Source organism: Schistocerca piceifrons, chromosome 1, assembly GCF_021461385.2.
Source record: "Schistocerca piceifrons isolate TAMUIC-IGC-003096 chromosome 1, iqSchPice1.1, whole genome shotgun sequence".
In the NCBI taxonomy this organism is placed as follows: Eukaryota; Metazoa; Arthropoda; class Insecta; order Orthoptera; family Acrididae; genus Schistocerca; species Schistocerca piceifrons.
In genome coordinates, this window is record NC_060138.1 from 462,973,607 (window position 1) to 462,998,793 (window position 25,187).

The 25,187-nt window shown below is 42.4% G+C and overlaps 1 protein-coding gene across 2 annotated transcripts in view; it reads left to right on the forward strand.

The window, feature by feature from the left end:
- The first annotated feature begins 1,979 nt into the window (after window positions 1-1,979).
- LOC124794057 (serine/threonine-protein kinase par-1) overlaps window positions 1,980-25,187 on the forward strand; it is a 381,725-nt gene continuing 358,517 nt past the window's right edge. For both annotated transcript variants that reach the window (XM_047258068.1, XM_047258069.1), the window contains exon 1: window positions 1,980-2,193. The gene's annotated coding sequence lies outside the window, so the exon portion shown is untranslated. The remainder of the gene's footprint in view (window positions 2,194-25,187) is intronic.

Genomic DNA, 25,187 nt, shown 5'->3' on the forward strand with positions numbered 1-25,187 from the left:
CCCTGTCATCTTTAAAATTTGAAATAGAGTTTTCCAGTCAACATTGTCAAAGCTTTCTCCATGTCTACAAATGCTTTAAACATAGGTTTGCCTTTTCTAAAGCTATTTCCTATGAGAAGTCGTAGTGTTAGTATTGCCTTGTATGTTCCTACATTTATCTGAAATCCAAACTGGTCTTCCCTGAGGTTGGCTTCTACCAGTTTTTCCACTCTGCTGTAAAGAATTTGTGTTAGCATTTTGCAACTGTGACTTATTAAACTAATAGTTCCGTAATTTTCACACCTGTCAGCACCTGCTTTCTTTGGCATTGGAATTATTGTATTCATCTTGAAGTCTGAGGGTATTTCTCCTGTCTCATAAATCTTGCTTACCGGATGGAAAAGATTTCTCATGGGTGGCCCTTCCAAACTGTCAATAGTTGTAACAGAATGTTGTCTACTGCCGGGGCCCTGGCTTTGATTTAGGTCTTTCAGTACCCTGTCAAATTCTCAATGCAGTATCATATCTCTCATCTCATCTTCATTTACGTCCTCTTCCACTTCCATAATGTTGCCCTCAAGTACATCTCCTTGTATAGACCCTCCGTCTACTCCTTCCATCTTTCTGCTTTCCCTTCTTTGCTTAGGACTAGTTTTCCAACTGAGTTCTTGATATTCATGTAGATTGTTCTCTTTTCTCCAAAGGTCACTAATTTTTCTGTGGGTTGAATCTATCTTGCTCCTAGTGATATGTGCTTCTGCGTCTTCACATTTGTCCTCTAGCCATTCCTGCTTAGCCATTTCGCATTTCCTGTAGATTGTAGATCTCGTTTTTTTAGACGTTTGTATTCCCTTTCATCTGCTTATTTACTGTATTTTTTATACTTTCTCCTATCATCAGTTCAATTCAATGTCTCGTGTATTACCCAAGGATTTTTAACAGCCACTGCCTTTTTATCTATTTGATCTTCTACTGACTGCACTATTGCATCTCGCAAAGCTACCCATCCTTCTTCTGTAGGATTCATTTCCTCTGGTTTTGTCAATCGTCCCTAACGCTCCCTTTGAAAATCTCAACAATCTCCGGTTGTTTCATTTTATCCAGGCACGAATCCTTAAATTCCTATCTTTCTGCAGTTTCTTCAGTTTTAATCTACAGTTCATAACAAATAAGTTGTGGTAAGAATCTACATTTGCCACAGGAAATGTCTTAAAATTTAAAACCTGGTTCTAAAATCTCTGTTTTACCTTCCATAGTCTCCAGGTCTCTTCCGCACATATATCTTTCAATCCCCAAAGTCACTTCTGCTACTTCAGTCTTCTTTGGTGGTTACCTCTATGAGTGTCCTTAGCAGACAAGAAATCACACTGCATTACAACAATGATTACGTCTGTGTTGTTAATTTATTAATGCTGAATGTCTGAACCACGGATGTGGCTCAACAGAATCTTCCACGTGTTTAATCTGTAATACTTGCAGCACAGACACCTTCTCCATTGCCCCCTATCAATTAATATATCAGAACTGGTTAATGAATGCATTTCTGAGCTAACTACTACATTGAAACTCAGCACGCACAGTAAAACCAACTATTCTCGAACTCTATTATTCAATCCATAATTATGCCCAACAATATTTTTTAGAATATTTATAACAGTGAGAAACAGAGTAACACTAGAAAACGTTTGTCCGCAAAGAAACCTGTTGCATACATCCCCGAATGGCTGTCATATTTCGCGCTAATAGGCACTTTCATTTGTTCTCTACTACATGTCTTGTCAACATGAAAAGTTTTGTAATACAGTTCTAAATATAGCAAAATTAATGAAACACGATATTGATTTTGTACAGCACACAAATTTAAAAACAAAAATAATGATTAAAGTGTTAAGGAATATATCTTTACCGTCAATAACAACTGTTTGACGTGTATCTCCCAAGAGACATAAAATACGTCGATTAACACATCTTCCGAAGTGCACTGAAATGTTTCAAAGATGGCGCATGGAGGGGTGTATGTCGCTGACTGCTGGGTGAATTTTCAAAGGAAATAATCGGAGTAAACGTCGATGATGTGTTATTGTTGACATACAGAAATTATTTGTTTTGTGTTTGTGTTGCGTAGTGTTAAAATTATTGACTTCCGTAGTTTCGTTGCCTTTACTACCAGCTCAAAATCTATTTGTTGATGCAAGAATAAACTGTCACCGAAAGGTAAGTTACTAAGCTGCCGTTAGTGCAGAATACGTGCCAGTAATTTTAGTTCTAGAAAGCTTGAAGTAAATCTCACAGCTGTATGTAACGCAATATGTTGTAAATTTTCATAATATTTTTTATATTTTGTGAATTACTCATTCTTCTAGCTGTTGATAAATATTTCGAGCGCGGTTTTTACTTTCGGTACGTGCCAGTAATTTAATTTTTACGTATCCATGTGATAGTAAAGCTGGGAATTAGGACAAGTGCTAAGTGTTTGATTTATTATTAGCAGCAGAGTGGGTGGCCGTGCAGTTCGTAGTGAAGTCACCAGCCGCTTCTTCGAAATGTATCGCATTTCCGGAGTTTCTTCTTACTCACACGCTACGTTTTTGGATTTCTCACCCAGTTAAATATGTAGTTTGTTATCATGCAATACTGACGGCGCATTAATTTGTTTTGCGGCTAATTTTCATTACTGGCGCAACCTATGGGAGCGACACAACGCCAATGTCGGCTTAAGTTTTTGCGTGGTTTCAGTGTAGATGTAGTTCGTTGTATTAAGTTTTTTCGATTATGAGTCTCCATAAAATCAGTGTTAGGAAGCCTGAAATTGCGTGAAGTCTTCGTTTATTTTGTACTAATTTCGTGTGGTTTCCATAACAATTTCTTTGCAAGAAATGTTAGCATTTGTGATTAGTTTTTTGTGCTACGCATTATTGAATTAAAACTCCGAAATACGTGGACTGTTGATGTTACTACAAGAGCACCCCTTTTGCTTTGGACAAAGTTTTGCCTTGGCCAGCCGCGATGCTACAAAAAAGCGTCACGTTCTGTTGTAAGACCAAGGGGAGGGAACGCAGCTTCGTTTCTCAAAATACTGTATGTTGTATTAAAGCAAAAGTTCAGTATACGATGTCGTGGTTCTATCCTCGTTCATCTACGCACGCATAATGGTTTCAGAATAAATGGACAGATTTCCGCCATCCATACTTCGTCGTTTGATGGAGATTGTTATTGTGTTCATGCGATGGCGCACAAGGGAACGTTTATCAGCGTCGCGGCCAGTACAGCGGCTGTAACAATGCAATCCGCGGACCGGGTGAACCATTAACCAATAAGGATAAGCCATAGGGATACTCTGCAGGGCAAGGACGCATTATCATTTTTCAGCCGATCGATAACGTAAATCAGCACTAGTTGAGCTTTCGCAAATCAAGCAAGAACTGGCAGTGTGGATGATCGATGTTAGGATCTGTCGGGTGCGAAACATTTAAGACAGATTGGAAATGAAGTGATTGGTCGCGTCTGAAATGTGGTTTTTCTGAAGGTTGTGGAAGATCAAGTAGATTGATTGAATAAGGAACGAAGACGTCCCGCAACAAGTCAACGAAAAAATGTCTTGTAAGTAACACATTGAAACGAAGATAGAAAATGACCGGGCACGTTTGGTGAAAACAATACTTAAGGATAGTAAGAATTACAGCGGCGGGCCTTGACATGAGTATATAGTTCATTTCATTATTGATACCTGAAGTAGCAGTTATGCTGAAATGAAGAGGATAGCTGGCAAGGAACGGGAATGGAGAGCTGCATCAAACCAGTGTGGGTTGATGAACAAAACACATACAACAGTTCAATTAAACGTGGATTTTCAAATGGTAGAAAGTGTTCGCGCGCTATCTATGAAACTGAAACAGAAGAAGTGGCGGATAGAATATTGAAGTACATCCATTAATAAGTGGAAGACAATTAAAAGGTCAATCGTGGATCACACCCATTGTATTTTTGGAACTACACAAGAGTCGGTCAACGGCTCTGATAAATTTTTGCTATTTGGGGAGCAAAATTACAGATGATGGTCGAAGTAGAGAGGATATAAAATGTAGACTGACAATGGCAAGGAAGGCATTTCTGAAGAAGAGAAATTTGTTAACATCGAGTATAGATTTAAGTGTCAGGAAGTCGTTTCTGAAAGTATTTGTATGGAGTGTAGCCATGTATGGAAGTGAAACATGGACGATAAATAGTTTGGACAGGAAGAGAATAGAAGCTTTCGAAATGTGGTGCTACAGAAGAATGCTGAAGATTAGATGGGTAGATCACATAACTAATGAGGAGGTACTGAATAGGATTGGGGAGAAGGGGAGTTTGTGGCACAACTTGACCAGAAGAAGGGACCGGTTGGTAGGGCATGTTATGAGGCATCAAGAGATCACAAATTTAGCATTGGAGGGCAGCGTGGAGGGTAAAAATCGTATAGGAAGACCAAGAGATGAATACATAAGCAGATTCAGAAGGATGTAGGTTGCAGTAAGTACTGGGAGATGAAGAAGCTTGCACAGAATAGAGTAGCATGGAGAGCTGCGTCAAACCAGTCTCAGGACTGAAGACCACAACAACAACAGTAGAATTTGGAGACAAAATTTTTGACCAAAACTAGCCGGGGCACCTGGGTCAAAAATTTTGTCTCCGGATTCTGCTATAGGCCGATATTTGATGGTTCGCGCGCTTGCGTCTATGTAACTTGTCTTAACAAAACGATACTGTGACTTGAGCGTAGCCTTGACAAAAATGACAAATTCAAGAAACTCGATTTTTTCCGCATTGTTGTGATTTCGAATGACTGATTTCAAAAGCACAGTGTGTTATCTCTGTATGGATTTATTGATTTGCATATAATAAATTATCTTCACTGGATTAAATTGCAATGTTATGGTGGTTATTAAACTTGAACCCTTATCGCGAAACAATACTTGATTGCACAGTATTCGGATGTGCATAAAAGTGAAGCCCCACAATAAGTAGCTAATTTTAGTTAGTAGCCTTTATCATAAATTATTTAAGAAAAAAATTTGTCGAATTCCTTCCCCACCTATCATTTATGAAACTGCGCTACTATTCGTTTCTTATGTTCAAGGACTTCGGTTATGTTGAGATTTTGTAGCATAACCTAAATTCGCCATCCGGCTTCAAAAGTAGAAAAAAATGTTGCTTTTCATACATCTACAGTGACATGGATACTCTGCAAATCACATGTAAGTGCCAGCAGAGGATTCATAGGGTTCATCGAACCACCTTCACAATTCTCTTTTATTCGGATCTCGTATAGCGCGCGGAAAGAGCGAACACCTATATCTTTCCATACGAGCTCTGATTTCCCTTATTTTATCGTGGTGATCGTTTCTCCCTATGTAGGTTGGTGTCAACAAAATATTTTCGCATTCGGAGGAGATAATTAGTGATTGGAATTTTGTGAGAAGATTGCGTCGCAACGAAAAACGCCTTTCTTTTAATGATGTGCAGCCCAAATCCTGTATCTTTTCAGTGACACTCTCTCTCATATTTCACGATAGCACAAAACGTGCTGCCTTTCTTTGAACTTTTACGATGTACTCCGTCAGTCCTATCTGGTAAGGACCCCACACCGCGCAGCAGCATCCTAAAAGAGGACGGACAAGCCTAGTGTAGGCACTCACCTTAGTAGATCTGTTATACATTTTCTAAGTGTCCTGCCAATAAAATGCAGTCTTTGGATAGTCTTCCCCACAACATTTTCAATGTGTTTCTTCCAATTTAAGTTGTTCGTAATTGTAATTCCTAGGTATTTAGTAGAATTTGCGGCCTTTAGATTTGACTGATTTATCGTGTAACAGAAGTTTAACGAATTCTTTTTGGCACTCATGTGGACGACCTCACACTATTCGCTATTTAGGTTCAACTGCCAGTTTTCGCACCATTCATATATCTTTTATTAAACGTTTTGCGGTTTGTTTTGATCTTCTGATGACTTAATTAGTCGATAAACGACAGCGTCATTTGCAAACAACCTTAGGCGGCTACTCAGATTGTCTCCCAAATCGTTTATATAGATAAGGAACAGCAAAGGGCCTATAACACTACCTTGGGGAACGCCAGAAATCACTTGTTTTACTCGATGACTTTCCGTCAGTTACTACGAACTGTGACCTCTCTGATAGGAAGTCACAAATCCAGTCACATAACTGATACGATATTCCATAAGCACGCAATTTCATTACAAGACGCCTGTATGGTGCAGTGTCAAAAGCCTTCCGGAAATCCAGAAATACGGAATCGATCTGAAATCCCTTGTCAGTAGCACTCAACACTTCATGCGAGTAAAGAGCTAGTTGTGTTTCACAAGAACGATGTTTCCTAAATCCGTGTTGACTGTGTGTCAATAGACCGTTTTCTTCGAGGTAATTCATAATGTTCGAACACAATATATGTTCCAGAATCCTGCTGCATATCGACGTTAATGATATGGGCCTGTAATTAAGTGGATTACTCCTACTACCTTTCTTGAATATTGGTGTGACCTTTGTAACTTGTCAGTCTTTGGGTACGGATCTTTCGTCGAGCGAACGGTTGTATATGATTGTTAAGTATGGAGCTAATGCATCAACATACTCTGAAAGGAACCTAATTAGTATACAGTCTGGACCCGAAGACTTGCTTTTATTAAGTGATTTAAGTTGCTTCACTACTCCGAGGATATTTACGTTACTCAGGTTGGCAGCTGTTCTTGATTCGTATTCTGGAATATTTACTTCATCTTCTTTTGTGGAGGCATTTCGGAAGGCTGTGTTTAGTAACTCTGCTTTGGCAGCACTGTGTTCGATAGTATCTCCAGGGATACGTGTATCATTTTCTGCCACATAGATAGTGCTTTATTTCATCCAAAAATTGATGAACTCAACACACTAGACAGCCTCGCAAACCTACTGGCGGTTTGAGGGCAACGTAATATCGCTATGCCAGTCGTTTAAGAGTTTAAATGACGTTTCTTTTTTCTAACGACTTACGCTGTCAGTTGAAGAGCAACAGTCTGACTCGCATTTGAGTATGGCGCACGTGCGCATCTTTTTCACAGTTATTAATTCCAGAATCGTTAGATAGTTGAGCACGGAAGTCTTGGATTTGCGGCCAGACCTAACGATATTGTACCAGATGTAGTAATTATCGTTTGAGGACATGCAAGGTAATGGCTGTTGGCAAAATTTAATCACCGTGGAGAGTAGTGTGTCTAGACCTGACGTTTCTGATTGAAAATTGATTTCGTCAGTTTTATTTGGCTCGTGTTCATTCATCAGTGCTGCTCGGTATGATAACTTTCGTTCCTGTTTAGAAGAATAAAATATAAGAATTGAAGTTGGGGAATTTATTTATTTTGTTTTGATTATTATGGTTTTTTCCCCTATAGTACCAGTAACTATTTCTCGAATGAACAGAAATTACCTGTTATGTTTCGTAGGTACAGTGAATTTGCCACACGCAATCAGCCCTTTTTATAACGTATATACGTTTCACGAGTGTTATATATCAATCACTATATATTTTCCAATAGAGGAGTCCACTTATTGAGACAAACCATATAAGGTTCGTGCTCGCCTATTCACTTTTGAACCGTTTGATTTTTCTTTGAATCACTGACGGCCGTTTACAGCGAAGAGACCTGCCCTCCTCAGTCTAATGGCTTATTTTCAATGATGTCGCAGTAGCTGATGTGGCAAACATCAGTGAAACTGTATGGAAAAATGGCTGCCAGGGCTTATTATAACTGCAAGCAGTAGATTTCTGTAGCAAGCACTATGCATACAGCTGTATCTTGAACCAATTTTTATTAAGGTGCTACCAGTTTTATGGCTTATAGCCACTTCATCAGACGCATATAAAAATTAAAACCGGGTAAACAGTATGTCGAAGAATATAGCAGGCCCAACATTCATAGTTAAAATAGTAATGTCCGTAGCGCAGACGGTCAAGGAATAAAAGAGCTGGGCGACGGTAAACATCGTATGCCTTGTATCTATGACGCTCCAGCAAGTCAATCCAACTCAGAGCACCCAGGCGAGCTGCAGCAACCACGGTCGCACTGCACGTGCGGAGCTAGTTGTAGCTGTAAAATGTACTTCCGACAACGTAGTCGCTTGAAATCAGTGACCTTTCAGAAGGAACGGAGTGGGGATTTCGTGAAGTTACAAAATTAAAAATAAAGCTGAGTTCGCCTATAGAGTAAATTACCTGAGATCTAGTTGCTTGGTGCGGTGGCTGCGGAGGGATAGAGGACGAGTTATCGCCGAGATAACACTTGAGACTTGGAGGTAACGAGGGAGTGACTATCAGAATCGCTGGGCTTTCGTATTTAGTTTTCTTACACTGTACACACAAGCGCATCTTCCAGTGCTTAAAATCAAAACAAGTTGTTTATTTAATCTTTGTCGGATATCTGTAGTGTGACAAACCGTAACAATATGGTTTTTAGATGACATTCTGCAAGATGTTCGAGCCATCCATTCAGCAAGATGTTTGAGCTATCCATTCACGCATACTGGGAAGCGTGATAAGCACGCAGGATCAAGTACTTTGTACAGGCGTGTTTGACCGCCCGAAGGTAATTTTGCGCTAGCATTCGGACGATTCAAGCTGAGAGAGGTGTGATCGACCTGCAGTTATGCAAGATAATGCAAGCATTCAAACATGCACTAGCTTTAACCATTTTAACGGCAATGTGCAAACTTGTACAAGTAAACATAAGTTGGGAAGCAATCTTTGTATCGTTGCCACGGGAGATGTATGAAGCAAATTGGTGGAAAAGTGTGTTCTAGTGCATAAAAGCCAGCGTCGCTTAAGGGCCTTTAAGCAGAAAGCCTATCACGGTACAGCAAAGAGGGACGTGCTATCTGTTACAATTTTGACAAAATACAAAGCAGGTGACCCTGTCAGAGAAAGACATTTGTTATTAAATAACTAAACTATGGAACGTTCTCATTAATCTGTCGCAAGATGTGTCAACATTTGTTTTTGAATCGTTGGTAGCCCAGTTGTTGATGGCTGCGCGGTATGAAATATATTCGCTGCCGAGATGAATGAGGTACGGGAAGGGACAAACAGTAACTAACTCTGGATTTTTGACAATGGAACATACTCAAATATTGCGAAAAGAAGAAAAACTTGAATGTGTAACCACCACCTCAAAACCAATGGGCTTTGGCGCGGTGAGGTGGTTTGCGTGTTTTTACAGATAGCCTTACCATAACATTTCAAGCATGTCGCAGGTGTAACATAGCATTTGAAACATGTCAGAGATGTATCTGTGGAGACGCCAGACTAGCGTTTGGTTCTTGAAGAGGACACCAGCCTGTCCACCATTTAAAGGTTCAACAATCTGTCCTTGTAACATTATCCAACATGGTCTTGCTACGTTGGTACTGAGAAAAGCTGATAGCAAGGGAAAACTATAGCCGTTATTTTTCTCGAGGGCATACAGTTCTAGTGTATGGTTTCATGATGTCATCCTCCGGGGTAAATGGTCATCCCATTGGAATCTCTGCGAGGGGAATACCCAGGTGTATCTGTAGCTAAAGCACCAACTGTGTACAACAGAGTAAGTAACCCAACAAGTCTACTGAACCTAAAGTTCTTCAAACTCTGGTTTTAAATCCGGATCATCTTGAAGCAAATAGTTTAAAGAACATCGGTGCTTCAGAACATATCCACTGTAATGTTTACACAGTCTGTCCTGCCATGCTGGCTATCCATGTTTCCCCCAAGTGACTCAGAGATGGGGAAAACAGGCTGATAGTGCATCATGATACACTTGCCTAAACTATAACAGATCTGCCTCAAGACAAGAATGAATGAAACTGTAAGATACTTTGTAGGTAAGCCTGCTTCATTGAGAGGAGGTGATAGCCAGATTAAGAGAGTGTGTAACGTTTTTGATGCCTATGGTACATGTTTTATACTCCTCTTTTGGCTGTAAAGCGATTTGTCGATAATGGAGACGATTCTTACCATAGTTAGTTCATCTGATATTTGTGATTTTTTAAATTATTATTATTCGGGCAGATCTGCAGGGATTTTTTCCAGTAGTAGACACTGTAGGTCCACCTGTTCCAACACTGCTCCATTGGGTAGGCGCACTCTGTGGCCGTTCTGCTCACCCACGGACAGTCGCAGGTCGGACAGACGACTCGCCAGGTAACTCTATTGCTTGCTCTCGACTAGGCATTCTTTGCTCTGTAATTGCCTCCACCTGTGAGTGGGGGTTCTCTCACTGCAGAGTAGCTCTTGGAGGCCCCACTTGTGCTCTGACTTACGTACCAGACCGATCAATGGACATTGGTGTGCAAAACTTAAGGAGAAAGTAACTTCCGCAAAATTTGTGACTGCGAAGTAGCATAGCTCGCTGCGGCTTGCACTGTACATAAAAGAACTGCCACAGTATAGGACAGAAAATAACAAAGAAAGGAATGAGACGAACAGAAATGACATTTTTATTCAAAGTCAGTGATTACACTGAAGTCAACGCTATTTATGATGGTCTTATAGACATCACAAGAGGCGAGACATGGTTCTTAACAAGCTGTGCGGTCACCTCTGGCGGCAGTGCATTCTCAGCAGCGCACTCCCATGTTGGCTACAAGGTTGGTTAAGGGTTCACTTGTCAGAGCGCTCCATTCCTTCAACAGCGCGGTTGACTCCTGCAGGATGGCCGTTGCTGCATGTGGACGTGGTACAATGCGTCTTCCCAACACATCTCACATGTGTTCGACGGGATTTAAGCCGGGGGAATAGGCAGGCCAAATCATACGCTCTCGTTCTTCTAACTGCGCAGCTCGACGCGGTCGCTCACTGTCATCTAAAAACATGAAGTCAGGGCCGAATGCACACCTTAAAAGACGCATGTGCAGTGCCACAATAACGTTGACTGGCGAGTGGGAAGTGTTAAAAGATCTGGAGGTCGGTACAGCCCTGCAACATTATGCCTCCCCACAACGTAACACCTGGAATACAAAACGGTCATGTTCGACGAATTTGGGCACACTCTGATACTGCGATTGTTGGGAAAACGTAATGCGCCCACGAACATTGTCGAACGTGATCGTTTTGGTGATCCATGTGTTGTGGTGTGGGGAGGCATGATGTTGCATGAGCGTACCGACCTCCAAATCTCTGTGAGCATGGTACACTCACCGGTCAGCGTCACTATGACACTGTGCTCCTTCCCCGTGTGCGTCCTTTCAGGGATGTGCTCGCCTCTGATTTCATTTTTATGGATCAGAATGCGCGACCTCTTCGAATAGCGCAGGCGGAAACGAGAGGGTGCTCAGGGACTGGACTGGCATTTCCGTTTCCACGATTTAAATCCCGCCGAGCACGTTGGGATGCGTTGGTGAACACGTTCACGTGCACCAACGAGCATGCAGTAGTTTCAACCACGCTGGTGGAGGAATGGAGCACTCTGCCCCGTGAACTCCTAACAGCCTTGTGGCCAGCGTTACAGAGCATGCATTGCCGTCCGTGGTGATCACACATTCTATTGATAATCGTGTCCTGCCTTAATGTCCGGGGGACCGTCATGATTCGTGTTGACTTCAGTGTAATTTTTATCGTTGAATATAAGAGTTTTTTTTCTCTTCGTCTCACTGCATATTTCTCTGTTACCTTTTGTGCTATATTGTGCCAGATCTTTCTTCATATGGTTCAAGTTTCATCGAGCTATTTTGATTGACAGTGACACATCATGAGGAAATTACTTCTGTCCTTAAGTTTTGCGCGACAGTGTACTTTGACGTCTCCGTAAATTATTTTTCAGCACTAGCAGCAATATTGCCTGCGCGGCAGTATACTTTGTCTCCGTAAATTATTTTTCAGCACTGGCCTCCATATTGCCCTCAAGGCTCTTATTTTATCTCTCGTATGTACTTTTGTCATCCGATCACATTTCTACCGTATGTCACTAAGTTTTTTTCAGTTGAAAAACCCCATAACCCTGAGTGATGACCTTGATGTTACGTCCCTTATTCCCCAACCAACCAACCAGTCAACCTGCTGTATGCGTTCTGTGTGTGCACGAGGCCCTATGCCACGCCTGTCAGCGCCCTCTCGGCCCCTAGACTGTCAATAATATTGTGCAGTATTATTGATCGTCTGTGTATAAGATTGAAGGTTGTCCAATCTATTACAGAATATACTGACGGATCTACTGAAATTACATTTTTATTTTGCAAGTTTCCTTGGTTAGTGATGGAAATCAGGTGGTGGAAATCATACATTTCATATAATATACTTCAGTTATGTTGTATATGGAATATTGCTTATAAATTGCTAGAATATTTCAAAATATTTGAAAAGTACCCCGATTAGAATGGTCACTCGTGATAAACAGCTGTGATTTTACCATCGTGATTATTTCGCAAGGTATGTCGTAGGAAGTAATATGTTCGCTGTCTCTTGTTAGAACGTCAACACTTTGAATTTTGACAGTGAACTTACTCGTGATACACAGAGCCTCTCATATAGCGGAAAATGACTTCCATCATCTTTCTTTTATCGTTACTAGAAACGCGCTACTTTTATTATTATTTTTATTTCTCTGTCAGTCCTGTCCTGTACGGCTGACAGATTGCCGACAATTGCCCAAGAATCTGTGCAAAGAGAGTTTTGTGAGCTGCAGTCTTCGTGTGTGAATTGTATTCTTTATTGTGATTCTTCGAATAACTGTCAGTCTAACATCTGTTTTTCATACATGTTGTCGTTCCACTGTAGGACATACCAGACGTGTACCCGTAGATATTCCTATGTTGTGAATGCTTCCCATGATTTATCGCCGATTGTACAATCTAACAATTATGGCCTTTTTCGTCTGAATTTTTGTTCACGGAGGCTTACCGACTATCGTTCTACCTGCACTCCATTCGGAAGTAGAACAGGAAGGTCAGATGTTGTAGTACTACTTGAACTACCCTCCTACACAAATTGTATGGTGCCTTGCGAAGTATAGATGTAGGTGAAAGACACCTTTGCGTATGGGGTCTAACGACACAGCAACGTACCGCATTCTGGCGGTAGCTAAGACTATGGAGAAAACAGTATCTCATTCCCTTGGTCAAGTATATTGCTGCAGTCGTCTTAATGGTTTCGATGATTTATGCGGTTCATAATATGAAGAAAGCTTATTGCAGTAGGCCGGTAGTAGCCGAGGGACATAAGTGGCACCACTCGTAACGTAAAAAGTGGCGTTGCTTTCTGCCAGAGGTTTTTTTGAACCGTGCAACGTGTGGCGCCAATTTTTAATAACGGCTCGATTCTTATCGGGGAAATAGTTGAGAGAATGGCGTCGTATGAAGAACTTCTTCCCCTCACTCTTTTAAGCCGAGTGGGTAGGAAAATGAGAAAACACCCAATGTATATTGTTCACTTTACCAGAGGGTTAATTACACGATGGCAACTTAAGTGCAGACGAAAGTAAAAATTTTCATTTGTCTTTGAATTTCAAAGTCGTCGTTTTACGAGTTACATGGCTACACAAAAGGGGATATAACTGGAATTGAAGCAGATCTAAACATCTGTTTTCCAGCAGAAGAGAAATTGGTCTTCACTACGAGGCTACTAATGCTTAGTCCACCACCAGCAATGCAGGGTGAAGCTTTGACAATGTAAGCTATTCGTACTCGCGAAACGTCAGAAAAATCATTAAACGAACGTCGGGCGAGAAAGCCGAGACAGAAGACAACAGTTTCTCAGCAAGTGACTACGATAGCCTTAACAATTTATCATGCTGTGAAAGCCTTAACAATTTATAATGCTGTAGTCGTTGCTTTATTGCTCTAATATATCGCCAGGAATTTTCTATAATTTTGAAGAATACTTTCTGTCACTAGCAGTAACAGTAAACGTGTGGTAAATGTGTTAGGCGGATACAAACAACTAAGTAACTTTAACATATGTTTGAACATATATATTCATTTTTAAATCAAGAAACAGTTTTTATATACTAAAAATTACGCTGAAAACGGACACAGTTACTTGTTCGTGATACGTTTGTATCTGACAGAGAGGGCACTTCATGAGAAGTGGATTGAGGAAATTGTATATGTTGATTAAATGGGTACTGTATTTGTGGTCCAACATGATAAGGCAATTGTTGCAATCTGGGGCTTTCCTTGCTGCAATAACTGAAATTATTTCGCAACATAATTCCAGTTTTCTTTCAGGACTCAATTTGCAAATCTCTGACAGAAGGAACTACCTGTCTTCATCATTCGCATCCTCCTTGGAATATGCTTCTGTGGCGATCCCTTTTCCACACTGCCTGTTGTTTTTTTGGAAAGAGTTTCCGTAAAGCTCAGTTGATCAAAATAAATGCATTGCTTTTTGTTGAAAGCTTCAAAACAGCTTTTTATATTTTTCTTGTTTTGAAGTCCCTGAACTCCAAAGTACGCTTCTGCCATTGATTCCAGGTTTCCTTTCAATCTCAGAAAGTTTCCTTTCAATCTCAGAAAGCAACAACATCACGGACTTCACAATTCATTGATTTGTGAGTATATAGGAAGAGAGATGATCTACCATCTGTGCACTATTTCTTTGCAGCTTTCAGGCGGGTGGAGCAGGAAGCGTAAAATAAAAGCTGCACGCTGTGAAGAGACTACAAGAGGAGATGTTGCTGGTCAAAAAAGAAATTTTACCTTTTGTTTTGTAAAAGCAAACATGAGGATACAACAAAAGTGAAATGTTTGAAATCGAAGATAAAACTAGTTTTACAAGAACAGTCTTGAATAGAAAATGCGATAATACGTAGTGCTTCATCATTCGTCTTTCCCCAGAGTGTTATTAAACCTAACAGGTCATATGAAATCGTTGTTCGGCAGTATCTTGATGCTGCCGCCATTTCTGATCTGCGGTATAGCTTGGTAGTAGATGTTAGCGACGTAATTTATCTGAAGTCTTCTTGTTTTTATTGTTTAAAGACCATGAAACTTAGACGTAGTTATCTGAATGGGCCATTGGGGATTGTACGCTTGTTTCTATTAACTGTACTTCTAATAGTGTGCAAATGACGTAAAGATCTTAAAATACCCTGTTTTCTCTACAGGCGGAAATGTTTCTCTGTTGACATAACGTCGGTGTTAGGTTAAAATCTAACCTTTCTGCCGCCGAACAAATCATTTAACGTAATAAGGACAGCTGCATGTGAAGCTAGGAAACTGTGTACCGACGACTACTGTCTGCGACAGCTTTTCCTTGACCCACTGGCATCTTTTGCGTGGTTTTAATTTTGGTACCTCATTACCTCGAGTCGTGTTGTTTTGGCTCGGTCACCTGCAGTCCGTCTTGCTTTGTCGCGACGCGAAAACACCGCCTCATGTCGCGCGTCACTCACCTCGAGATAGGCGCAAAGGCGAGTACATATATCAGTAGACACCCTGCGACGTCTCGTGAAGTTTAATGTTCGTTAATATTAACTTCCCAGTGGTTCGCTCAATAACATACGCTCTGTCAACATAGCCGGTGCCAGAAAATTGTGAATGTATGTTTTAGCGCAATACTGTATTGGGTCGAAATAAGCCAAAGTAATATCTTAGCGAACTACTGTATAGGGTCGAAATAAGCCAAATTAATATCTCGAAATTCGAGTACGAAAAATTGTGATGCAACGTATTTGCGTGACCCTACGAGTACTGTTACCTTTTCGCATCATGGAAACTTCGACGGTAGTGGTTACAATTACTCAGAAATTAAGCAACAATATCATTAGTGTTCTGAAATTAGTCGTTGTGTACTTGTATGAGGTTGCACTGTAACCGTTTTCGATTGTTGGCGGTTTCATTTAGGTAGGACTAGTAAACCCCACATATCCCGTACCGAGCGAGGTAGCGCAGTGGTTAGCACACTGGACTTGCATTCGGGAGGACGACGGTTCAATCCCGCGTCCGGCCATCCTGATTTAGGTTTTCCGTGATTTCCCTAAGTCGCTTCAGGCAAATGGTGAGATGGTTCCTGTGACAGTGCACGGCCGACTTCCTTCCCCATCCTTCCCTCATCCGATGAGACCGATGATCTCGCTGTTTGGTCTCTTCCCCCAAATCAACCCGACATCTCCCGTCCCCTTCCCACTGCCGATTCTTTAAAGAATCGAATTCTCTTGTGTAAAACATCTTCAAACGTCTGATTGCTTATAAAATGTGTTAATGTGTCAAATACTAGACGTTAAGAATTTAAACAAGAAAAAGTTTGAAATTATGTTTAAAATTTGTTGGGAGTTGCTAAGTGGTCTCAGAAAGTTGCTAAGTGCTCTCATTCTCAAAGACTGGATGAATCTAGTCAGGGTAATTTCTGCGTCGTGAATTGCGAAGGGAGGAAGGTTGGGTTTAACGTCTCGTCGACATCAAGGTCATTAGACAAGGAGCACAAGTTCGGATTGTGTCAAGGATGGTGATGGAAATCGGCCGTGCTCTTTCCTAGGAACCATCCCAGCATTTGGTTGGAGCGATTTAGGGAAATCACGGAAAACAAAGAGCTGGATGACCGTACACAGGTTTGAAACGTCGTCCTCCCGCATGCAAGTCCAGTGTGCTAACCACTGTGTCATCCCTCTTAGTATGAGTTACGCTGACTCACGACATATACGGATATTGTAATTTTAATACTTGTCTTACTGTGTTAAACGTTTATCATATTGTAACTTTAGTACTTGTCTTACTGTGTTAAACGTTTATCTTAAGATTATACCTCGCAATCAGTAGATTATGACAGCATTTAAATTTTTAAATTCGTCAATAATTATATGAAATATTGAAAATAAATGTTTTGTTGCGCCTGGAATCCGTTAGACATGCGATAACATGGGTCGGTGACTCAGTGCAAGCTCTTTGGTTTCCTTATTTTTGAAGGAGGTGATATGGACCAAAACAAGAAAAAAAAATGTTTAGTAAATATGGTCTCTAAATTGCCTTCCTTAAGAGCTTTGACTTGTTCAGTGGAAATGTGTTCCGCAGTAGCAAAGATGAATGGGTGGCCATTTCTCTTAAGGTATGCATTTTAGAACTCATGTTTACCAGACATTTTTTCTTGGTTTGGTCCATACTACCATTTCTGAAGGTCGCCTACCCTACGATCTTGGCAGTAAGAGTACCGGTACGCCGGCCGGGTGGCCGAGCGGTTCTAGGCGCTACAGTCTGGAACCGCGCGACCGCTACGGTCGCAGGTTCGAATCCTGCCTCGGGCATGGATGTGTGTGATGTCCTTAGGTTAGTTACGTTTAAGTATTTCTAAGATCTAGGGGACTGATGACCTCAGAAGTTAAGTCCCATAGTGCTCAGAGCCAAGGGCAGTACCGGTACACGTACTCCTCTGTCAGAGACATCAGAAGGATTTTCGCTTATAATTTTGGACTCGGTCGTTTCCGGACCAGGGTTTCCTACCTCCAATTGATACATTTTTACCCTTCTCCATCGTCCGAGAAAGTTTTATAACATCACCAGGGAATCATCATCATATATAAAGTGTCAAACGTCCCCTGTAGGAAGACTCAGTCTTGTCTGTTAATATAGGTAAAGTGCAACTAAATGATGCTCCCTAAGTTTGAGGAAGCATGATAATTTCAGGTGGTGTTTCATAAAAGTGATGCCACTGAACCAGCAGCTTAACACTAGACCAAAACTATGAAGTGTCGCTACTTCAAGAGAGGAATTTTGGTATGTCTTGCTTTGCAGTACTTAATGTCTTCCATAGGTAATGGAAACTGTATGCCTGTATGCGAAACATGGATTCAAACCGCCTTTTATATATATATATAAATATATATATATATATATATATATATATTTATATATATTGTGTGTGTGTGCGTGCGCGTGGGATCTTTTCTTTCGGACATGTCCGAAAGAAAGATGGTATCTGTACTTTCAGACATGTCCGAAAGAACGGATACCATCTTCATATGGTTAAGGCTCTCCGGCCATTTGACCATCTTCTTCTGTGCGGATGCACAAACAGGGCCCGAACTCTTAGGGGAATAGGCAGAAAGCTGCGAGTAATGACTATAATGGGCAGGAGCACTATGAATAAGTGCCGGACAATAAGTTGGGAATGTGGGTCTCACGGGAGGCGTGCCAGGGATAAATCCCTGTAGTCGCACTATCCTCTGTGTCCTCTGTGGCTCAGATGGCTGGAGCGTCTGCCATGTAAGCAGGAGGTCCCAAGTTTGAGTTCCGGTCGAGGCAAACATTTTCATCTGTCCCCTTTGTCTTATATCAACGCCTGTATGCAGCTAGGCGTATTCATTTCATTGTAATTTCATTCCAACGAGCTGCATGGTCACCGATGGTATCTGTTCTTTCGGACATGTCCATCTTCATATAAGTATTATTGCCATCAGTTGATTGGCCAACAATATGAGCACCTGACTACCCGTCCATTCTGTGAAAACCGCACGCCAATAGCACTTCCCATTTCCGCAATATTTGCGGTGCAAGTTTTAGGTGATTAACCATCTATACGTTCAAGAGTCCTAGACTGGCATAAACTTCCAATTATCACGACATATTCATTTCATTGCAAGTGCGGCATTCCTGGACGAATTTCACCGATGTGGTTTCATATAACTGAATTCAGCCACATTGAGTCCATTCATTTCATTGAAGTGAATTAAATTTAGTTGGCATTACACGTATCTTAGACTACGATACTTCCTAAGTTGGCCACACGTGCAACTGCTAGATTGACAAGCACGCATGATCAGGCGTTTCGTGCAAGCAAGCACAAATACCCGTCGCCTCCACACAGCCCAAGCATGCTTGTACGAGCATGAATTTGTGCCTTGACTGTACAGAGCTCGAGAGAAACCGATTTTATAATTTCGGCCTGTTTTGCCTTCTGACGCGAAAAAATTGACGAAAGAGGAAATGAGATGTTGGGTAAACGTTGGTTGGAAAATCATATTTGAACCTCTTATTAATCGCAGTACCTTCTATTAAGAATCCAAATGCAATCATAAGAGGAACAGTAACACTACACGAAAGACTGTCAGCCGTATTGATTTTGCTCGGGCGCTGAAGGGGCTATGAGGGCTTCAAAAACGCACTATACATATTTATAATACACGGTTGTTTACTTCATCTCTTTCTTCGATTCTTCCTCCCCCTCCCCTCATCCTCCTCCTAGTATTGATCCATGGAGAATTTATCGTTTTAATACAGACATATTTGTTTATGGCAATGACAATTGATTTGTGTTTTGTTTGAGATATGATATACCCTACATCCCTCTTCGGCTTACCACGATAAACAATTTATTTAATGTTGTTCAAACATGGCTTGCTTTCGTACACACGAATAAGCTTGTCCAGCACTTTGCTACTGATTTGCTAAGTGTTGTTCGACGTAAAATCTCGTCGTAGACTGCTTCACAATTGACGCTTGCTTATACAGACCTGCACACTGCCAGTATACAAGCTCAAGCACATATCCTTTGGTATGCCTGCACAAGCCTACATGCTTGAAAATCTAGTAAACGTCAAGCAGCTTGAAACAGTTCTAATGCTTGATCAGAATTACGCTACATATGTTGAAGCATTCTTGCACGAAGTGTTTGATTATGCATGCTTGCAGTTTCGTGTGTGGCTACCTTTAAAACTATCCAGTTCTCCACTTTCAGTACCAAAAACTGACTGCCGAAGAGCGGCCGTCATCCTTATCGAACGATAACTAGGCTCAGGTACGAATTGCAGGATTCCGACTGTAGTAAACTTTGTGCTTAGTAGCGGTAGCCAGTCTGCTATACCTGAGAGAGAGAGAGAGAGAGAGAGAGAGAGAGAGAGAGAGAGAGAGAGAGGGGGGGGGGAATCTAGGTGTACGGTAAATGATTGGTACTCCAGTGACAAACTCCGCCAGTCCTCTGTTTATCAAGGTCGATGCCTGTTTCATTTTCTCGTCGCGTTTCATTACAACAGGGTATTATTGTCGGCCCATGCTCTGTGATCAGGTACAGAATATTAGAATGTCTGTTGAGAAGTACATAAGATACAGATTGCCAAGAGCGACTTAAACATAGATGTTATTTCTCTGGAGAGAATTATATTATGGTCTTTAAAATGTTGTTCTTACTGTCCCTCTTTCGCTCGCTGTGAGAACATCAATAGCTTCTTTTGTTTCTAGCAACTGTACAACGCCGCAGTGTCCTGAGCTCATCACCAGCCATACACTTCTTCCCGTGAGGTTCTACGTTCATTTTTTGTGTAGGGTTAAAAGAAAAAAAAGTTCACAGACAAGAGTCCATGCTCACGTGCCTGTTTCTGCCAGCGTCCCATCATAAGACTGCACGGAGTTCTCTCAACTGCCATTTTCTCGAAATTCTTAATTTTAAGCACGACTACACCCCGCTACGAGCTGTACGTACGCATTCGGAGTGCGTGGGCAGTGGAGAGTTCAGTGGCTTCGCTGGTGGTGACGCAGTGACCTTTTATGCCTAGGGTTACCTTCGATCTTCTGTGGGCGTGTCGCCGTCCGCGTACTACAGGAGTTGAAACTGTAATCGCAAGTGATGTGTAGATTGCAACATATACAGCTGAAGTGTATTGTACTTACTCATTTTTTTGTAATATATAAATTTTCTCTTATCTTCTTTAAGACGAAGACAGCTGGATGCGGTGGTGGCCCTACCGACGTTGTATATGTTTGCACTGTCACAACTGTAGGCTATAAATCATGTTTATTCGCGAAATGGTATAAAAAATTAATAAAATTTAGTGGCTCTCGAAGTACGTGTATTTTGTCTTTATGTTTAAGCTACAAGCCCATTTAACTTAGAGATATAAATGAGTATTGACATAATGATAATTTCGCAGACGTATTTTGCATTGATCTTAGAGTGATCCGGTTTTTTATCTCCATAAATTTATGGAAAAATTGCGATTAAAGACTGCATTTGCTCGTTGTATGACTTCTTTGGAGAGATTATTTGTTATAACGTCTGTCCTGTCAGGTTGCGGGGAGAGCTTCACGCTTTTGTTTGAGCCCTCGGCATGGCGCCAGAAATGTGTCAGAGACCGTTCACATGCTGAAATGCCAATTGTCTTCGGGCATTACGCCAGTAAAAAGATTGTGAATAGATTCTCGTAGTATCTGAACCTGCAATCCACCTGACGAATGAAGGTTGTGCCTGGGACGGTCTAAGCATCTACTATATGCGTTTCTTTTTCATCACGCTACGTGCTCAGTTTTATTCTCTTCAAACATCGCATTGAAAATTATATAAAATTATACATATTTTGGCGTTTGGTTTGGTTGAGGTTCATTTTCCTCTCTGTTTTGTGCATCAGTGGAATGTAAAGTATGCATTCAGGAAACACGTCCCCACGTAAACAGACGTGGAAACATCGTATGTAAAAGAAACTCCTTTCAGGTAGTTTGAGAAACAGAATTTTTTTAGATATCCATCAGAATTAATTTGAAAAACGTGTGTCTTTTTCAGGTAGCCAGTAGACAATGTATTAAATGGATGTATGGACACTATATGGTGACATAAAACGCGTTTAGTAGTTTCAAGGATAGTTTTAGCGTTAATGAAGTATTGTTACAGCAACTGCACATATCATGACTGCACAAATGAAGACGATTTTGTCACTTATTAATAGAATGTACTGCATCTATATCCCACAAGCCACCGTGCGGTGTGTGGCGGAGGGTTCTTCTCGTACCAATATCCCCGCACACCTGTTCTATTCACGAATGGCGCGTGAGAAGAATGATTTTCGGTGAAGCTCCGTGTAACATCTAATTTCTGTAACTTTCTCGTCATGATCGTCTCACGAGACTTGCGTTGTACAATCTGAGCTTGTGCTCATTTTCTAATGATCTTGTCGATGAAAAGTTAAACATTCCATGCTTGCAAACCTTCTTCAAATCTCTGATTATCGACTGGATTCAGTATCGCTTCGCAATACACAGGAGTTTCCAATCTCTGTTAGCCTGCCCTGTCGATGAGCTCACCAGTTTCTTCAGGTGTTTCTCACGTCATTTGATTCTCCACACCTTGGTGGTGCACGTCTTGGTAATTACGGTGCCCTGTCTCAGATGTTATATTGTACGAACCCAATAAGTAACAATCGACGGTTTCTCAGCAGCATACTGGTACCTCGTGAGAGCTGAATATCATCCTCTCGCAATACGCGCGATGTGACGCAGTGGCGGGGATTCTGAACGCGATCTGGGGATAAGAGGTACGGTCTCTGGAAATCCAGACGTAGGCACTTCTAGAATATCATGTTACGTGTGGGAACCGGATTTATATTAAATCTACGGCCATCGAGGTTCTATATTTACGCGATTTCTGTTAGTCATTTCAGGAAAATGCCACGTTTGTTTTCCAAAATGCTCCTGCCATTTCATGTCCCCAGATTAAGCAAGGAAAATGAAATTTTCGTGGAATTTAGTACTCGTCTGTGCTGTAAACGAGCATTGCGCAGAGAGTTAGAAATACTTTTTTTAAAATGTATAAAAGGCTTATAAATTACTATAGTACCAGGCGTATCCACGCACACTCGTTCCGTCGTTGGTGCACGCACATCTTATTGTATGAATGAGTTTCACTTTTCGTCGTTGGTGACTACGCGCCTGCAGTGGTGCCGGTTAGCGTTTTCCACGACGTCACCAGCGTTATAAACAGTTGCGTGCACAGTGTTGTCGCGTTCTTCGAGATAGCAGAAAAGTTAGCAGGATTTTCTGTACTAGTTCTTTTAACAGTTCCACTCCCTCTTCTGTCGTGTAGGCCAACCTCCGACGGCTCTCTGGGACCAAGGTCCATTCCACAATTTCCGGCCTGAGCCTTCCTCCATCGGAAACGACTAGAGGAGGCTTGGCGATACCCTTCTCTTCTCAGAATCGTGAGTACTACAATGCCGCCTTTATTACGAGGAAGCTATGTTATGCTCTCAATTCATCCCAATCCTCCGCCCCAAGGCAGGACCATGTTCACATTCAGATGTTGCAGAACCTTTCTCTTGCGGACAAGCACTTTCTCCTTCATACCTACTATAGCATCTGGGCAGAGGGTAATTTACACAGACGCTGGCGTGACGCCACTGTCACACCCATACCCAAGCCCGGTAAGGACAAAAACATTCCTTCCAGTTATCGCCCCATTTCTCTTACCAGCTGTGTTTGCAAGGTGATGGAACGTATGATTCATGCCCGGCTGGTAAGGTGGCTCGACTCTCTCAATTTACTAACCACTGCACAGTGTGGGTTTCTTGCGCGCCGTTCTGCAGTTGATCATCTCGTCACTTTGTCAATCCATGTCATGAATGGTTTTCTGTGGAAATACGGGACTGTGGCCGTGTTTTTCGATTCGGAAAAAGCCTACGACACCTGCTGGAGGACTGGTATCCTCTGTACTCGCTACACGTGGGGCTTCCGTGGCCACATGGCCTGTTTCCTACAGGAATTTTTAAAAGATGTAGTTTTTAAGGTAAGTGTGGGTTCTGTCTTGTCGGACACCTTAATCCAGGAAACCGGTGTGCCTCTGGGCTAGGTTCTGAGCGTCGTCCTCATTCCTATCGCTAGTAACCCTATAATGGCCTGTCTCCCGCCGGCCATCTCCGATTCCTTTTTTGTTGACGGTTTTGCGATCTATTGCAGTTCTCCACGAACTTTTCACCTTGAACGGCGCCGTCAGCGATGTCTCGATCGTCTTTACTCATGGAGCATCGACAATGGCTTTCACTTTTACACTGACAAAACCGTTTGTATTAATTTCTGGCGGCGCAATTGGTTTCTTCCACCCTCCTTACATCTTGGACCTGTTGCTCTTCCGTTCGTTGAAACTACGAAATTCCTGGGGCTCATGCTCGGTAGGAAACTTTCTTAGTCCTCCCACGTGTCTTAAACTGGGCGCCCACTGTACGCGGTCCCTCAGTGTCCTACGTGCCCTCAGCGGTACTTCCTGGAGAGCGGATTGGACCCCCTCCCCCCCCCCCCCCCCCTCCGTTTGTACCTGTCGCTTGTCCGTTCGAAACTAGACTATGGGTGTTCGTTCATGCATCTGCACGTCCGTCCGTGTTATGCCGTCTCAATACTATCCACCATCGTGGCATCCGTTTGGCCACTGGAGCGTTTTACGCTAGCCTGGTTGAGAGTCTGCATGCAGAAGCTGCGGAACTACCGCTGTCATACCGCCGTGACTTTCTCCTCAGCAGATACGCAAGCCGTTTCCCTGCCATCTCTGATCACCCATCTTATGCCTCCTTCGATGACTCCTTTGATCGCCAGTATTGGGCGCGTCCGTCTTCTCTGTTACCTCCCGGGGTTCGCTTTCGGCTCTTGCTCCGGTAGCTTAACTTCAGGCTACCTGCCACATTCTTGATGGGTGTGAACCCATCACCACCTTGGCTTCGTGCCTCAGCCCGTGTTCACCTTGGCCTTCATTTGCTTTCTAAGGACACTACTCCGCCGGCCGGAGTGGCCGAGCGGTTCTAGGCGCTACAGTCTGGAACCGCGCGACCGCTACGGTCGCAGGTTCGAATCCTGCCTCGGGCATGGATGTGTGTGATGTCCTTAGGTTAGTTAGGTTTAAGTAGTTCTAAGTTCTAGGGGACTGATGACCTCAGAAGTTAAGTCCCATAGTGCTCAGAGCCATTTGAACCATTTGACACTACTCCAGCCTCGCTCTATCGCCGTAAGTTTCGCGACCTTCGCACGGAACTTCACGACAGTACCTTTGTGTACACTGATGGCTCTCGGACTGACCATGGTGTCGGGTGTGCCTTCGTCATTGGCACCGACGTTTTTCGGTATCGGCTTCCGGAACCCTGGTCAGTATTTACAGCAGAGCTCTTCGCCCTCTATTAGGCCACGCTGTACGTCCGACGACACAGGCTTTTCAGTTGCGTCATCTGCTCTGACTCCCTTAGTGCTCTTCAGAATCTCTGTCTGCTGTACACGGTCCATTCCTTAGGGCGGAGGGCCCAGGAAAGCTGTCACTTGCTCGCTCTTGATGGCGCTACTGTGATCTTTGTGTGGGTTCCTGGTCACGTCTGTTTGACGGGAAACTAGGCCGCTGACGCTGCTGCCAAGGCTGCATTCCTCGTACCTCGGCCCGCTAGTTCTTCCATTCCCTCCGATGATCTCTGTGTTGCCATCTGTCAGCAGGTGGTGTCACTTTTGCATCACATTGGTCTACCCTTCATGGGAACAAGCTCCGGGGAATTA